The sequence below is a fragment of the Amblyomma maculatum genome, chromosome 10 (assembly GCF_055883805.1).
Source record: "Amblyomma maculatum isolate TAMU_Amacu chromosome 10, ASM5588380v1, whole genome shotgun sequence".
Lineage (NCBI taxonomy): Eukaryota > Metazoa > Arthropoda > Arachnida > Ixodida > Ixodidae > Amblyomma > Amblyomma maculatum.
Window position 1 is genome coordinate 180,872,049 of NC_139353.1, and position 15,145 is coordinate 180,887,193.

A 15,145-nucleotide genomic window follows, 5' to 3' on the forward strand; every position below is an offset into this window, starting at 1 on the left:
CCCTCAACAGTTGGTACAGCATTTGAGTCATCTGGTGAACTGCGGAACAGGTTCACACCATGTGGAGCAGGCTTGCCTTCCCCCCGAATTATTTACATTGGTGGTCGCAGCACCCGTGGTGCATTGTGTTTAAACGGGCTGGTCTGATATATGTACCTGCCTGTAATCATCACCATCTAGCTTCCCCTGCTTTGGAGAGCCCCTTGGCTGGGAGCGGATGCTTTCTGCGAGAGAGTCTGCAGTAATGTAACCTCTCCGCGTACGTTGCCAGAGGGCCGGGATAGAGGCTGCGGAGGATGGAGGGTTTGAGATAAGGTATTGTGACAGACACCTGCACCACGAGGGTTATGGGTGCCCGCTCAACCTCACAATGGCAAATATTATGGTGAAAGCATTATGGCTCATGCTCGCGGCCACGATCGTGCCCACTCGTCCGTAACGCCTTAGTTTAATTTATCAGTGATGTATTATGTAGTACTTCTAAAAAATTATGACGTTATCAGTTTTGTAGTATGTCGTGCCTTGAAGTAATTAAGATGTCATCACTAGGGTAGAATGCCATACCGTGGCGGCTGCGATCGGCTCCGGCGGAGCGCCGTTGCAACGCCGCGCGCTTCGTCGCGGAGGCCACGTTCATACCTTGAATTCAATGATAATGCCATCAGTAGTGCTGTATCCTATCTTGAAATAAATGATGACGTCATCTGTTGATGTATGCTTGCCTTGAAATAATGGTGAGATCATCAATGCTGTAGATTGTCGTGCCTTGAAATGGTGTGTTAGTTGAACAACTTTTATTTGCATTGGAAATGAATGTCCTCTTCCCCCCCCCACCCGGCATGAGTGTGACTATGACGTCACCACTGAGCGACGTCACTGACTGCCACAGCATGAGATCGGACGCACATACGGCCACGTTTAATGACCGAAAGTGACGTCACATTCGATAGTGACACCACGACTATTGCTGACATCACCAGGCAATTCAAAATTTGTAGTCAGCGATTGTAAAACTGCTATCTGGAATTTCAAGAAACAGAATCTCGTCAGAAGCGGCGAGGATCCTAGCTGGCAAAGAGCTGACCAGCGAGGTCAACCCAATATGTATCCCAGCGCATACAGCGGTTCCCTGCAATGAAGCGGCACATGAGTTAGCCCGGGCTGTCTGCTTCCGGGTAACCGTAGAACCGCCGCATTGCCATAAACTGGATGAACGCGCGTATATTGTGAAATCGTTGAGAAATATAAAATGAACAGAAAACTGCTGCCGCCACCGGATAAGACATTACGTAATAGAGAGGCGACCACAAGACGGTGACTGCAAGCTGGAAATTTTGTTAACCCAGTATTACCCCGCCGGGGTGGCGCAGTGGTAACGGCGCTCGACTACTGTTCCCAAGGATGCGGCATCGAATCCCGGCCTCGGTGGCCTTTTTTCCGTGGAGGCGTACAACAAGGCGCCTGTGCGCTGTGCGATGTCAGTGCACGTTAAATAACCTCATGTGGTCAAAATTTCTGGAGTCCTCCACTACGGCGTCTCTCATAGCCTGAGTCACTTTGGGACGTTAAACCCCACAAACCAAACCAAACGTAGTATTGGCCTTTCACGTATTGCCAGAAGAACATGAAAATGATCTTTGTAAAGCATGTGAAGAGAGGGGTATTCTCGACCACATCACATGGGAATGCGTCGATTCCCCTGGATTCGAGAAAGATATCAATAGCAGAGAGAGCTGGGAAGCCCTGCTGCGGAGCGAAGCTCGGCAGCAACAAGCCGTCCGCCTGGGGGCTGAGGCCGCAAAGAGAGAAAATCTCTTTGTTAGCCTTTAGTCGCGGAGGCTCTCGCCACATCCCCTAGGCCTGCCTGCTGGGGATGGGGAGTAAGGGGCCTCCATTTAAGATGGACAATAAAATTAGAGGGTCTCTTAGATGTCTCCTAAGAGGAGAATGACGAAAGCCTGCTCTTCCTACCTGTAATTTGCCTCCCATCGTTAGCCTCTTGTCAGCATTCGTTGCAGTGCCACATATACTTAATTTTTTTTCTTTCAGGAAAGGAAAGGCGGAGTATCTGTCACGGATTCTGCGACACCTTTGCGCTTGGACGGTACACCATTGCTCCTGTCACGTGGCGTTCCTTGGCCAGTGTTCAATTGTAGGATTGCATTGGCAGGAACGCTATATAAGATGAGATATCTGTTATCGGCGTTCGTTGCAGTGCTACATGTAATCATAATTGATTTACAGCAAAGGCAAGGGGCATTATATATCACACTTTCTCCGGCAAGTGTGAGTTTGGACGGGACACCAACGCGCATGTTGCGCGGCGTTCCTTGGCGCGCGTTCAAGTGTGCCATTGCAGACGGCAGGGACGCATACCGCCTCGGCCAATCAGAACGCCGCGAAAACGGGGCACTGTCCCCGACAGCATGAGCCATTCAATGCTTTCGCCTTAAAAAGATATCCACCCATTCATCGACGCTTATACAGGCAGTTCCTGGCCCTACGGGTTTGGGACGGTGGGCCAACGCCGCTTACGGCGGGGGCCAGCCAGACACCAATATTTTATCTGCTGTAGGCCGTCATTGCACCCGCCACCGCTTCAATGGTGGTGGACGACGGCCGTTGTTGCGGCGCGTCTTTCTTTCCCTCTTCTTTTTTTCCTTCTCTATTTTCTATTCTGTCCGCACGAGCCAGCGGAGGTGGCTCAGCTATAGAGCCAGTGGCAGGCACCTGTATTTTCTTTTCCTTCTTCCTACAGCCACAACAGCGACAACTCTTATACAAAGCTGTCCCCATCGGAAGTTCGATCCAGGCGTCCGTATGGCGCCTTTCCTTCGGCGCTTCCTCAAAAGCCGCAACGCACGGCATGTAAAAGCAGACACAGTACAGCAGCCAAGCCGCAGTGGTGCAGCTGTAAGACTCCCGACTACAGTACCTGAGTACCTTGGTTCAATCCCGACCGCCGGCTGCTGCGCTTCGTTGGAGGCGAAACGAAATGGCGTATGTGTGCTGTGTGATGTAAGTATTGTTGTTGTGACTGTAGGAAGAAGGAAAAGAAAATTCACGGGCCTGCTACTTGGCTCTTTAGCTGAGCCTCTTCTGCTGCCTTGTGCGGACAGAAGAGAAAATAGAGAAGAAAGGAAAAAGAAGAGGGAGAGAAAGACGCACGCCGCAACAGCTGTCGTCCACCACCGAAGCAGTGGCGGGTGCAATGACGGTCTTCAAATGATAAAATTTGTTGGCTGACTAGCCTCCGCCGCAAGCGGCGTAGACCTGCCGTCCCAGCCTCGCAGGGCCAGGAACTGCCACCCTTCTTTGCCGCGATGTCAATAGCGTTAAAGATCTCCAGGCTGTCGAAATTACCCCGGTGGCCGGCACTACGGCACCCATTGCTCTCCTGCTTTCACTGCCACCTGCGTCATTTCTCTTACGGCGCGATTTATGTGTCCACATAAATTGTGACAGATACTGCGATTTTCTTTTCCTGTGAATTTATTTATTAAGGCAAAAGCCTTTATTGAAATCTTAACCAAATTCTCACAAATAATTCTCGGCACCCGCACGTATAATTAAATTGCTAATTTTCTCCAACAATTGGATGGCTGAGCTTCATATTGGGGAGCTCCGTAGCGATAAAATCAAACTGGGCACTCGTGGTACATCGCAGAGAGCAGTATTATCCCCGTTCCTCTTCAATACAACAATTCGAGGCCTCCCGCCGCGCCTCGACGCCATACCACATGTCAAGTACTCACTATGTGCAGATGAAATTACCATCTGGACAAACTCCAGATCGAACTGGGACATCCAGACCTCCCTACAAATGGCAATTGACACTGTCTAGGCCTTTTTCCAAGCCAATGTTCTTTCTTGCTCGTCCACGAAATCAGAATTACTGATCATCAGAGAAAGGAGGATGCGCCGGCCCATCCAAGACTTACCTGAACAGATCGCGCCCCAGCTGGATAAGATTCCCATACCTTCAGTCCCGACTATCCATGTACTCGGTATGATAGTGCAGAATAACACCCAAAACACGGAAGCGATGAAACGTCACCAGGCTACAGCCCATCAGATTAACGGCCTAATTCGGCGCCTTGCCACTCACCGCCGATGCATAAAAGAGGAGGACATTTGTAGGATAACCCAGGCTTTTCTAGTTAGCCGCATTTTTTATATCTTCCCTTACTATTACCTACGCCAGGAGGATTTGGAAGCAGTGGACGGCGTAATCCGTTCCGCGTATAAGGCAGCGTTAGGTCTGCCCCACTATGCTAGTATACAGTGACTGCTCCACCTGGATGTCTACAACACCTGCAAAAATCATCGAAGCCCATACAATCGTCCAAATTCTTCGCCTCTCACGCACCAGGTATGGTCGCCTTATACTTGATCGCCTACACGTAACTCCTATTGGGGATACATATCACGCAGCTCCCCTTCATATAGGGGTCTACAGCCGCCTCACGGTTAAGCCCATTCCCAAGAATATGCAGGCTGGGCGTCACGACGCACGCCGTCAAATCAAAGCCAAGGCACTTGATACAACTTACCAAACAGACGGCCACAGATGCTACGCGGATGTAGCGAGACAAACTGACAATCACTATGTCGCATGCGTAGCCACGCCACACTCCACACTTGTTACTGCGGCCACGGTTAGCGCTCCCTCTCCCACCTCGGCGGAGGAAACTGCGATCGCATTGGCCATCGCCGACCCGCGCATGCACACCCTCCGCAGTCAATTTAAACGTGCGATTCAAAATTATTCGAAAGGCCTTATCGGCCCTACTGCCGCCCGCATACTCCGCGGCCGCACTCCCGATCATAAAATCCCCTTAGACTGGGTACCCGCTAACGCGGGGAACTCTGGGAACGAAGGGGTCGATCGACTAGCCCGATGTCTAACAAACCGAGCGGGCGGCTCCACGGATCCAAAGGCCTTAGCCGATTGCCCCTTGACTTTTGCTGAAATTACCAACCAACACAACGAGACGAGATGACGCTTCCCGCCTCCCCATCCTGACCCTGACAGAGCGCGGGCCCCCATTATGCGCAAACTTCAGTCTATTGTCAGCTATTCGAGATTGACGGACTGCGAATACGCCCCTATTTGTCCAAAATTGTGGCTTTGCAGTAGTGGCCCTGTGCAGTAAAGGTGACTGTGCAATAACGGACTGTGCGGTAACGGACTACGCAGTAACGGCCCTTTGGGGATGTAGGGGAAGACCACCCCTCGTACTTCACTGCCAGCTCGAGCCCGCCCTGCGGACGCCATCAATATGACAATTGGTGTCAACCCACGCGACAAGAGAGGATCTCATCTCCCTCAACATGAAACAGCACCCAATACTCGTCGTAACAACGAGCGCGAAGAGGAAATTGAAATACGCCAGTCTCAAGCGCATCCTATTTGGTGGCAAAAGGGTGGACACTTTTGCCGACACGGTCACCTCTGAACACTATGGTAAGGGGGTCGACCACGGAGTGTCTCTGGAATACTCAATGGACGTTTTGTAACGAGTAGACCGGCGAGGCAACCCTGAGGTATTGGGAGTCAGATGACTGGGTAAAAACTCAGTCATTCGTCTTTCTTTTCAAAGAGAAAACGGTTACAAGATGGATATATTTAACGGCGCTCAGTATTGATGCCAGCTGTACCGTAAAAGTACGAAGTGGGCTCCTCCTGTGGCCTTCTTGGGCATCGAGAGGACATGTGCCCCTGTCCTAGCGACACCAAGCACACAACATAACACACGCAAAAAAGGTTTCCATCGCGCTAACCGCCGCCGATCAGGACTCACGGGCCATCATGACCGACTCGAGGGGTGCCTGCCGCAGTGTCGAGCAGGGGGAAAATATCGGACTTCGCCAGCAAAATGTTGCAAAGCCGCGATTATTTCGGTGCCCCCTCGAATCAAACGACTATCTGGACTCCGGCTCACACAGGCCTCAAGGAAAACTAAACGGCTGATGCTGCCGCCGCGCGTTTACATTCCGGGCACCAAAATCGTCTCCCACCTATCCGGACTCCGAACTGAATCCTGCCTACACTTTCAACAAAATAATTCATTTTTATCAATGTAGCCATTCAATCTATCCTAAGCCCTGCAAGGGTCTCACAAAGCGGAGGAGCGCATTCTCCTTCGCCTTTACTCTACTCTCTAAAGCTCTACTGTGCTCGACAGTATTGAAATACTTTGACCCCACTTGCACGGGAAATACCCGCACTGTGAGGAAAAGTCCTCGGAAATTTTTCACATAGTGTGGTCATGTCATAAAACACCCAATCTAGCCCCCCCCCCCTTCACCGAACAGTTCCCGGGAGGACTGGGAGGCGGCCCTGCTCGGCTGCTCTCACCTTAAGGCGCAACGAGCCTTGTTCGAGCGGGCTTGAGCCACGGCCGACGCCAATGGGCTCTCGTAAGAGGGAGATCATCTAGCAATTGCAAGGGGCGACCCCTTAAGGAATGCTCCCGTACCCGCACTGTATTTAAAAAAATGTTTTTCAATCATTATCGAGTGCCGCGGCTGCGGATTCGAAAGATCACTCAAAGATCACCATTGCAAGGCCAAATGCCACCTGTGCGGCAAGGCTCACATGCTGATCGAAGGACCGGAATTGTGTAGATTTATTCTGGACTCCGCAAGACGTCCAGAAAACGTAGTCGGGAAGATAAACTAGAAAAAAAGACATGGCATTTGGCGGCGAAGAATGCAAGAACTGGCGACGTGAGCTGAAGAGAAAAGAAGAGTTCCAGTACCAGGTGGCCTTTTTTTCTAAGTTGAAAGCCACTGACAGCCAGGCGAAGATTCCACCACCACCCAGGGGCCGTTAAAGATCCCGGACAATAAGCCACTCAAGACGAAGCTCGAGCTGTAGAGACTCCACTAGCCCGTGGAAGAGGAGCGCCAGCCACGAACTCAGGACTGTGAGTTCTGTAGACGGGGTCTGTCGGACTGAGAAAAAGGATAGAAAAGATGACGAAATTAAGAGTTTACAGAAAATGTTTGGACAATGAATGGGCACTGCCGAATCGCTAAGATCTGAGGATCAGAATTTCAGAAATCCGAAGCAACCGCGCCCTGCGCAGCAGCATTCCGTCATTAGACACCCCAACGGCAACAACAGCAACAGGGAGAGGATAAAATAACCGCCGAGGCGTCCCTACCACCCCCGGTTAAACCGAAAATCAATAACGTAGATCCCACTGAAGCACTAGAAAAGAAGCTAAAGATCCGCATACAATTTTAGTCAATGATGAACGAATTCATGAACCACATTAGGGTTCAAATGCAGGTGGTACTAGGGGCTTTACAGAATCAGGCTGGTGGTTAAGGTATGTATGTATGTATGTATGTATGTATGTATGTATGTATGTATGTATGTATGTATGTATGTATGTATGTTTGTTTGTTTGTATGTATGTATGTATGTATGTATGTATGTATGTATGTATGTATGTATGTATGTATGTATGTATGTATGTATGTATGTATGTATGTATGTATGTATGTATGTATGTATGTATGTATGTATGTATGTATGTATGTATGTATGTATGTATGACTTTATTATCGAGCCGGCAAACGACGGGTTAAAGCGTCGTGACGCTGGCCAAGCGTCAAACATTTATTAACTAATGAATATTTAGAGAGAGGTGATTGGGTTAAAGCCTTAGCGGACTCCTCCCCTCACAATACTAGGTGGAGCCTCTATTTCGGAGCCCCATTGGCAAGCAACGCCGCCCGCGTTCGTTGAACCAAGGCCTTTTGAGCCTTGAGGTCGTGACAACCGAGCAAGGCCACCTGAAAGTCCCCTCTGGTGGGATTGGGGTTGAGGGGAATGGAGGGGTTTGATTGGCACACCCAGACCATGTGGAAGGTGTCAGCCACCTCCCCACAGTACTGGCCCGCACCATCAAAGGATGGGTTGAAATGTTTAAGCACGGCCACCGCACAGTACAGTATTAGTCAAAATTTTGATGAGGAGGTGCTCGTCAGCGCGATCCAGTCCATTACAAGGGACCGGGTACCGCCTGTTTTTCTCCTTGTAATAATCAGTGATGTATTTGAATGTAAGGGCCAGATTGTCTGATTTCGTGTAGACTTCCAAGGACAAGGAGATAGCCCGAGGAGAGAGTGCGTGGGCGACCTGATCGGCCTGCTCGTTTCCCTTCTGTCCCTGGTTGCCGGGTGCCCAAATGCGGCTATGCGGAATTGGGTCTATGTATCAGCAGCTAGATTGCAATATACGCTGGGAACGCTGGGGAGCCCACCCCAGCCTATTCGCGATTCTAGCAATCCATGCGGCACCAGACGGAAAAGCGATGCAACGCCTCAAAGAGGCCCAGTAGCAGACGCCCCTTGCTCACGCTATGGAAATCCACTGCCAAAGCGCTCGCAGCACCGCGAAAAGGCAAAACAACCAAAGGCAAACCGATTATGCAGCCGTTCCGCAGTGCGTGTCCGCACAGGGGCACATCATTTCATGCATCTCCTTCGTGCTCCAGTGCTCGGCCCCTGAGATTCGATGCATTTCCAATCTCCGCAGAACACATTGAAAGTGCCGTCGACAATTTATATACAGTCAGTTTTTGTTGTGCGATTTCTTTCCTGGTATCAACTGCCTTTTACTAACCTTCCTAAGGCACGAAACCCCTACGGATAAGTACGAGTGAACAACGATACTTACTACGCAGCTTGTCTTCTCGCGTCACGTACAAAATTCGATCGGCGCACGTATAAATAACTCCTAGTTTGCGACAGCTTGATCATAGCGTTTTTTGAGCTCGTTCTGCTAAGAACGTTATCATAGTGCTTTAGTGTGTATACTTTGTGATTGTATATTTTCTGCACTGCCGATGTGAAGCTGTCATTGTTATTGTTTTGGGGGCCTGCGGCCTTGTCAAGTTGTCATTACAACTTTTTCTGGTGTGCTCCCTCATCCTATGTACACATTGGGTGTAAATAAAACATTATTATTATTATTATTATCATTATTATTATTACACATTGAGCGTAGGGAGCAGTCTACGCAGACCGGCTGAATTTTTCGCTGCGTCAAGCGTCTCGATATCTGCAGGCCACGCAGCGCGTGACACTGCGCTCGATGTTCTACCGCGCTCGTTGCGAGATCGCGCTCGCCTATGCGGCTGCTCACTTTTCGCGTTGCAGCTTATTACCCTTGAGTAAGATCCCATAATCGGTATAGTTTTGTCGGCGACAGGCAGTTAACGACCGCGGTGAACTAATCAAGCCGGCAGCTTTTTTTTTAAGATATTCTCAAATAAAGCCCTAATTTGCCGGCGACAAAGCTCGCTTGCAGGGCGCTCATTTAGTCAAGTGCTTGCATGCGTATCACACCTCGTCAATTATCAGAGCCGCAGTGGTCAAAAGTCCTGAAGCCTAAAGATTTTCATCTCAGCCGAAAATGAACCCGTCACGCTATCATTTAAGGCCATAGCATTTAAAATGCCCCGAAATAATTTAATGCCACCCACAACCAGGAACTGTCTCATAGCATTTCAAGGCAATATATTCTTAATGGCACCGTGACGGCTTGATTTTGCGGCTGATACAAAAATTATTGATACAAAATTAGCCTAATTACTATATTATAGAAACAATTAATGGATCGCCGATTTAACTCATAAATATACTGAAATCAACAGCTTATCTGTGCCAATTCTCAAAATGAAGCTTAGATGAGCTCACCTTTTGAACTCAAGTTCTTGATAGGACCCTTAACACGTGCCTTTCATCTGCCTTGCCCCAATTAAGTTCAGTTTTAGGATATTTCATACATGTGATATACGCTGAAATAAATTGTAGACAACATTGCGCAGTAAGAAAATGATATCAGTAAAAAAATGAATGATTTTCGAGATATATCGAAACATCACCTTTTAAACTGCCGCAGTGACGCCTGTGAATAAGTGAAAGTGAATGCAGAATGCCCGTACAGGACTGATGCACACAACCTTCTAGGCATATGCGTAAAGTGTGCTTTCTTGGACACCTGTCGAATAATTGCAGAAAATGATTTGCGGCTGCTCTAAAGGCTAAGGCTAATAAAATAGCTGTCAAGTGGAGCTTGATGGGGCGAGGCCGATCAGCTGAACGAGAAAGCCAATGCCCTCATCAGTTTTTCGTCTTTGATGACACACTATTAAAGGAGATGGCTTTCTGCACAGCAACTAATATTTAATTAATTCTACAGCTTCTCGAGAACGCTTTTCTACATGCGCACTGCACGAGAGTATTGCAAATGTGCATAAGCACTCACTACATACCTACATGCTCATTGCAACCAAATAAGGGTTGCAATGAGCATTCAATTCAATTTTCATTCAGCATTTTTACAGAGGAATGCAGGGAGCGGGGACAAAAAGATGCTCTGCGGCAAGCTTGACTCAGTTTGCAGTTGACTCGGCCTCAGTTCGCAAGCAAACGTTTCAACAAGAGGATATGTCTTCACCTGGGGCGAAGAGAAGTCTTCTTGAAATGTTTGTTTGCGAAGTGAGGCTTCCCCTCAACGCTTGTTTGTTTTTCTTTGATACTAGATGACCAAGAATTCAATTTATCACTTTTCGAATGCTCTATTTTCAAACTGCTAAATACAAGATTAAAGGCATATCATGGCGCAAGCACTAATTTCCATGTGCCTCCTGCACCCGATATCAGATTTCTTGTTCTCTTTGCAGCAGACCATTTTCGGTGTTTACACCCAGCCGCACATGCTGTTGCATCCTCCTAAGCGCTGAATAAGCCACTTAGGCTCGGCAACAAGTTAACTCAGAAAGGTGTCACAGACTTTTCAGTAAACTTGCACGCTTGGGTTAACAAAGTACTATTGCATCAATGTCTAAATAGTAGTGACATACTGTACCTGATTACGTGCCTGCTTCCGATAGTTCGCTTGAAAAATATTGCTTTCTGCACCTTCTCACTTTTCCAGTTTACAGTTTTTGAAGCTATGGAAACAACAGCAAGAGTGTGTGGCATTGTTTGAGTTGTGTAAACTATAAATGGGTATCAGGTCAAGAAAGAACATACGATATGGCCACCAGTACGCATTATTAGCTGTTCTGCAGTGCAGACTACGTGAAAGGCAAAACTACTTACCACATACAAACAAGATAATTAGCACAGCTTTTGGCTGGAACATAGTTTTCCACAGTCACTGATGCCACTTTTTCTACACTTTCACTTGGAGTTGACACCATGAGTATTCTCTAACAATATTTAATTTTCAGAGCTTTGTTTTCCTGCTACAACTCCGGCATCGCAGGGATCAGCTTGCAGTGAGCAGAAACTGGGTTGTTTTCTCATGAGAATGCACACTCAGACATTATACATAAATTGTTTTTATTACAAACCATGGAACGATATACTAGTTTTCTCCATAACAACCATAACAACTTTGCACTGCTCTTCTGTGTCCTAATCATTGAACAACTATGACAAACACAGAAAGTGGCCCTCTTCCTCACTTTCAGCAAGGAGCACAGTGTCATTCAGCGTCAAAAATGTTATCTTCAACAAAACCCAGAATACAATTCAGTCATGTAGTTTGACATGGTAGACCAGGAGGCATGCTTGAAGATGATGGCAGCGTAGCATATATTTAGAGATATTCAGAGTAAACTGGAAGGACCAGAAATGAATTACCGAAAACAACTACTTTGCGCTACTTAAATTGTTAGGGCCTAAGCACCTCCAAACTCAAAATGTACTGGACTACCATTTTATTCACCTCATTAACAAAGAAATAAGGGCAGTAACTTTCAGTGGTCGGGCCTACAAGTCAATTCGTATTGCTAGACAGGCCTACCCAAGGCCCCACTATATGAACTGCATCAAAAGCAAATACAGCAGCACTACTATATCCACTAAGGGTACAGAACCCTTTACCGTTGGGAGGCTGTCTTCAAATTTGTCTCCTGCACACTGTCGCCCCGTCGACGCGTTGCTAGTCAAATTCTTTCCAGGGATGCGATTGCACGTGTCATCCATGCTACATGTCTTCTACCAAGAACAACATAGGCAGGGCTACAAAGCCACTATGCCGAAGGCGATCGGGGACTCGAGCAATAGAGGAGAAAATATTCTGGTTCCCGCGCGTTGTACTATGCCAGAGTGATGTTTCAATTGCTTCTTCTGGCACTCTGTCGCCTCAGCAGAGAAAATAAGGAGAATCCCCATTTCCCGTGGCGCTCGGTTATGAGGTTACTAAGGCACCCTTGTTGCAAACTGCTGCTACGCATCCCGTGAATGGCACCCATGTTTGTCCATGCAGCAGAATGGGTGGCTGAATGCCTTCCCAAAATAAGAAGGAGGGGGGGGGGGGGGGGTGCTTCACCCATAATAGAGGACGTTGCTTAGGCGGATGCTGGATACATGCACTGTATGTGAGTGACGGACCTTCAGAATCCCTTCTGCACGACAATACCATAGATATTAACTGGCAAACTATTACTGCACTCACCAAAGTATATTGTGTTACAAATGAACACCAATCTCCATCAGCAGTAGCCACGCAACACTCATGAAAAGCCAAGCACAAAGAAATGTCAAGAGAATGAAATACATTGTAAGAATTTCGATCAAGCGAATCATTGCTAGGCCTAACAAAACCAATAGCAAAAAATTTAGGGAATCGAGGGAATTATCTGAACAATATACGAACTGTGCAAGAGTTTGGCAATAACCTGATGAGCTCGTGTAAATATGCATGAAGCCTGCTCGTCACAATAAATCATATTTAAGTTAAGAAACCAAGCTTAGACCATCAGCTACAATGTATAGGGTATGTGATGTACTACAAAATGTTTAACTGAAAATTTGTCACTGTATTTTCTACAGATACAAACCTTATGTGGAGTGGGGCTTTAATGTACAAAATTATGAAATATTTACAATCAAAGATACGCACAATACTGAGCTTCAGGGAGGCTAGTTTGGCAGTCTAACAGTTTGGAACTATTTTACTGAACACCTGTGCCAAAAATACATATTTTTACCTGCTCCCAGTGTCGACTAGGAATGAGCGACCGCTTTTCGATGGAGACGAAAAGCAAGGCGCCCGTGTGCTGTGCGATGTCAGCGCACGTTAAAGAACCCCAGGTGGTCGAAATTTTCGGAACCCTCCACTGTGGCGTCTCTCATAGCCTAAGTCGCTTTGGGACGTTAAACCCCACAAAAACAAAAACCAAACATATCGAAACATTTTACGGTCCCCTGCGATGCAAAGTGCGTGCAGGTCCCCATTCGCACAAAAAGTGCACCTCGAGAGCGCAACCTAAATGCGCAAACGCGATGGCCCCCACCAAGCTACGGAGGGTGTGGTAAAAAGAAGGCTGCTACACTTGCAAGCACAGTGGAGGAAATACAGGGGAAACCACCCAAGCGTCATAATCCGCCAGCTAACCCCGACGTGGTTTCTACAAATACGACAGATCTATCTCAAAATCAGCCACCACAACGTGAAAAAACATCTGATGAGAGCGGCTTCAGCCAAAAAGAATCGTGAAAGTCCGTGGGCTGTTCTTCTCGATCAACGCAGCAGCGACACCCCGCACAAGACACAACAAACAACCTCTGTAATTCTCAGCCTAAGGAAGGGCGACGTAACAAAAAGATCAGCGAAAGGCAGCAAACCGGAGGCACCGAACAAGAAATCACATGCCTACTGATCCCTACACTGCTTGCCGTCATCAAAGGTCTTGTCCGCGCTAACCCCTCGTCTTGAGGACTCCCAGAAGTTAAAGCTGTCCTAGGAATGGAACCGTTGTTTTCGGGCTCTTACGCTCCGCAATGGTGTAATATCAAACACCTCTAATCATGGCTTCGACAGGAAGAGCTTCCCCAGAGTTGACCATCCACATCTTTCGCCCATGCACCGTCTTCTAGTAGAACGCCCGTGGTTTACGCTCGAAGCTCTGATTTTCGGCATCTTGTGCGAGCGTGCCACTTCCCTTTCATAATCATCACTGAATCGCGCGTGGAGGAAACTTTCAGACTAAACTGATACTATTTTCATCATTCACAACGACCAGATGACGTCCGCAGATTGTTGATAGGCTTTCGCAAAGATGCCTCCTTGGTTGAAGTCTTGCTCACAATAATAGCGAAAATGTGGGCGCCATAACAGTAATTGGGAGACAAGAATACACTCTTATTAGAGTATACTTTGAGCCAGGCAGGCCATTCGATGCTTCGAGGCTTAAAAATTTGATTATAAGGACGCCCACTCCACATATTGTTTGCGGAGGCTTCAATGCTCACAATGAAATTTGGGGAAGCGCATATATATGTGCCTGAGGTACCAAGCTTGCAGAACTTCTTGCAAAATGTTCAATTGAACCGCTAAATGACGGCAGCATAACCTATCTCCGAGGCCTGATGACTGCCAGCCGCATTGACGTGACTTTTGTTACAGTTTCAGCTGCCCACAACTTTGGCTGGTACACCTACCTGGAAACACATGGAAGTGACTATTACCCAGTCCTCATATCAGCTGTCTGTGCGCAGAGAGCACCAAAGAAAGTTCTCATAAAATTTACAGACTGGGATGAATACAAAGACGCTGCAAGCTGAGGAATTACTTCTGCAACTCGATATAAGGAACTACTATCGACAATGCATTATTGCCTGAGAAAACGCACACGAATCACAGTTTAAAACTATAGCTTACCCTCAAATGACGAGGCATTTAAAAGGCTCTGCGCTATTCGCAGGCGAGCTGAAAGGAAAGCTTTGCGCACAACAATCTTTGAAGACCTTTGCGCCTGCCGGCGGGCACAACGCCACATTCGACGATACATGCATAAGCTTAGTCGGCAGAGATGGCGTGACTTTTGTACATGCAGGATGTGCGCCAACCAGCAGGCAAAATTTGGCAGATAGGTCGCGGTATGCACTCGCCCCTCCAACAGGTTCATCCTTTCACAGCACTATCTCTGCATGAATGAAAATTCATCAAAGAAGTCGCAGAATAATACTGTAGATTACTATAAACGGTGTCACGGCCTTCCGCACACTCCACAGATGGTCTGTAAGACATCCCCCAGGCGTCAGTGCCAGCGATGGACCTACCTTTCACATTTGAAAAGCTATCCTCAGCTTTCGCGGAATTAAACAG

General features: G+C 47.7%; 1 long non-coding RNA gene across 2 annotated transcripts in view; it reads right to left on the bottom strand.

The window, feature by feature from the left end:
• LOC146178039 (uncharacterized) overlaps positions 1–9,996 on the bottom strand; it is a 117,687-nt gene extending 107,691 nt beyond the window's left edge. For both annotated transcript variants that reach the window (XR_014701425.1, XR_014701424.1), the window contains exons 1-2: positions 9,906–9,996; positions 9,718–9,818 (exon numbers count right to left, since the gene is read on the bottom strand). This is a non-coding gene — a long non-coding RNA (uncharacterized LOC146178039). The remainder of the gene's footprint in view (positions 1–9,717; positions 9,819–9,905) is intronic.
• Positions 9,997–15,145: the final 5,149 nt, after the last annotated feature.